Here is a 3,302-nt window from a genome sequence, read left to right as displayed (position 1 = left end):
TTACATTCAACATAAAGATTTCTGAGAGAGCAATTTGTGCGATGGCATCAGAACCTGGTTTAAGATAACTCTGTACACCTGGAGCATGATCTTTCCAGTAACAATGAAAAAGTCAGACTGACTAAGGGGAACAAGGTCAGGCTGGATGTGGCTCTGGGCAGCCTGGTCTGGTGGCTGGCAACCCTGCCCATGGCAGGGGGGTTGAAACTAGATGATCTTTGAGGTCTTTTTCAACACAGGCCATTCTATGATTCTATGAACAGTTTTTGCAAGCATATCAATACTTTCAATAAAAAGAAATAATAGAAGGGCTTGTTTGTATAATATAGTATATATTAGATATGTAGAGATACATTAGTTCTTCTCATAAATTCAGTGCTGGTGAAAGGTACCAAGGACTTCAATTTGTACAATGAACAGTAAACATAGGGATTGCAACGGCAGAAATTTCCTCTCCACTGCCCTCCAACTCGCCTTGCTCCAGAGCACTGGCTCTGTAAGAGGCAAGTCCAGGTCTTTGGGACTATTCAGTCCTTGGCCTCTCCTGCTGAGAATGCAAAAACAATGACAGCAGCAGTAATACTGTGCTGAAGCCAAACTCCAAGCCAAATCGAAGTGGCTTTGTTCTACAATAGCAATGTTTTTCTGCACTGATTCTAACATAGCTGAGGACCTGGTCTCCATTGTGCATGACTGAAAGGTGGTTTTGGTGTTGTGGACACATGCCCATAAGGCACTGGACTGAGATCCACCAACTCAAATTTCAGAGCACTGCAGAACAGGAAGGAAAACAGCAGAATCCAAAAGGAAGCTCAGAAAAAGCCTCAATCAAATAAAATGATATAAAACAAAGTCAAATAAAACTCAAAATGAAAATTTGGACTGAAACATGGAAAAATTCTCCAACCAGAGACATTTCAGAGTTATTTCTTTTTTTTTTCCCCCCGAAGTTTTGAATTTATTAATGCTTGAAAATTAGCCACCACCTCATATTCATGCAAAATATACTTTTAGGAATTTTTTTTTTAATAATACACTCACAATATTGTCAATATAACTCTTTGTGAAAGGCCGTACTACAGAAAATACAAAACTAAATATTATATGCTCATCTAATATTAGATAATTCATTTCCCAAGTCCCGAGTACTCATTTACCTGATAGATCTGACTTCCTCTTCAGTGTCCTTCTGGCATGCAAAGAGTTCCTTGGAGAACTCTATCACATAGCTTTTAGCAGAATCTAATGGGACAGGAAACTGATCTATCAGCTAAAATACTTCAGAGATTTTTTTGCACATGATCTGGAAGAGGAGGAAGGATTCTGCTCTCAGAGAGCAGCACGACTTGCAGAAAAGGTATTTCTACCATCTAACTTCCATTTAGGTGTAAGTAAAGTGACTTATATTTTTTTGCTGGTCCTCTGTGCCAGGGTAGATTGCATCTGACTGAAACGCAAATGTCTTGAAAGAGAATGATCCTGTACTGACGTGAAGTCAATCTCAACACTTCTGCCTGCTTCAAATTATTTTTACATTCATTTACTCTGCTACAACCAAGAGCAGAGTGTGTCCCATAAAGCACTATGTAAGAGTTAAGTATTATAATTAATACTTCTTTTGCAACTTTCTGACCCTTTTTTTCCTTTTAAAAAAATAAGGAAACTATTGTTATTCTTAAAAACCTGTACTTAAAATGATATTAAAACTTCATTTTTACCCAAACTAACAAAAACCAGTGAAATTAAAACTCCAGCTTATAGTAACCATTCTCTTTTCCTTTTTGTTGTTGTTGTTGTTGTTGTTCCCATGATCAAGCTCCAAAGAACAAGCCTGAATTTTAAATTTCCTGGTTACTATTAGTTCCAGTTCATACCTTCACATTTAAAATGTCATTTTTTTTTTTAATTATATGCACACACACACACACACATATATATAGATATATATATGTATATCAGTTCATAAATCCAAAATGAAGAGAGAGCTAGTACGGTTATCAAAGCCTTTATGAGCTGTATAAAGACTTGTTAAGAATTGACATCATCGACATTTGACTGAAGTAGATGTGCACCAGTCGTGGCTTTAACTACAAGGCAAAGTTGGAAAGAATGTTTTAGGTTTTCAAAGAGAAACAGTAAGAACATCAATGTTAAAACGAATTATCCAAAGAGAGAGAAAAACGCCAGATGTGGGAAGTCATCCAAAGGCTTCATCCTTTCTTTCCATAGCATCTCACTGTTCAGTTTGATTGCTCAGCAAAAGCAGACTTTTACCTTCCAAGATGATTGTGCCAGATCCCTTTCGTGCCTCTAGCAGAGAAGAACCAGGACACGCAGAAGTCAGCCAGGTTGCAAAGGCACCACGACGCGTGACAGTACTACACAAAAACATGCTGTGTTTGGACATGGATGCAAAAGGTTCACGGTTATCTGGAGGGAAACACTGTCTTGGAACTGACTTTTGTTCTTAAAGTGGGAAGGAAGGGTTATTTTTATTATTCAAACAATTCAGTCAATCCATCCATCAACTCTCAGTCAACCACTGCCAAAAATATAGATATATCTCAACTACATGGCCCTTTTAGAAAACTCACAGCTTAGCTAGAACATAAAGCATTCTCAGAAGCATCCTTGGGTATGGAAAAAGTCAGCTGATCCCATCGGTCTTGCCTGGAGTTCCCCCATCGACTGATGACAGCTGTACAGCTTTACATTGGCACAGCAGTTCCTTTAAGCCCACTGGGTATGTCTAACTGAATCCAATCACGAAGTTAATGTTCTGGTGTTCTTCCTGAACTGGCTGGTATGATAACTCAAGCATGTTAGCTCCATCCTAAGACTCAGAAAAGAAACACTGCGGAAATTCACATGCCGAAAGTCAGGTGACGGGTTAAGATACGTTCGACTAGGAAAAAAAGAATGCAAATACAAAACTAAATGAAAATCAGTTTGAAAAATAACCATTATGTCCATTCACGGATTAGGATCGGTTTGGCAACCAAAGATCAAAACTGCACAGCAATCACTTGTTACTTTTGACTGACAACGGATTACTTGCAGATGCTCTGAAATGTGTATCACTGAGCAAGTGGGCTTGGCCTGTTTTTATCTTTTAAATATTTTTTCCATTAATGGCATCGAGTACAGTTGTGTATTTACAGTGGTTGTTAAAAAGATATATATATACACTTCCTTCACTTTGTTCACCTCTACAAACATCAAGAATGTTCTGGAGGTAAGGGAAGGGAAAGGGAGAGGGAAAGGGAGAAGGAGCGGGAGAAGGGAAGGGAAGGGAAGGGAAG

The sequence above is a fragment of the Meleagris gallopavo genome, chromosome 6 (genome assembly GCF_000146605.3).
Source record: "Meleagris gallopavo isolate NT-WF06-2002-E0010 breed Aviagen turkey brand Nicholas breeding stock chromosome 6, Turkey_5.1, whole genome shotgun sequence".
In the NCBI taxonomy this organism is placed as follows: Eukaryota; Metazoa; Chordata; class Aves; order Galliformes; family Phasianidae; genus Meleagris; species Meleagris gallopavo.
The sequence above is the reverse complement of the archived record's forward strand: the minus strand, read 5'-3'. Positions refer to the sequence as shown.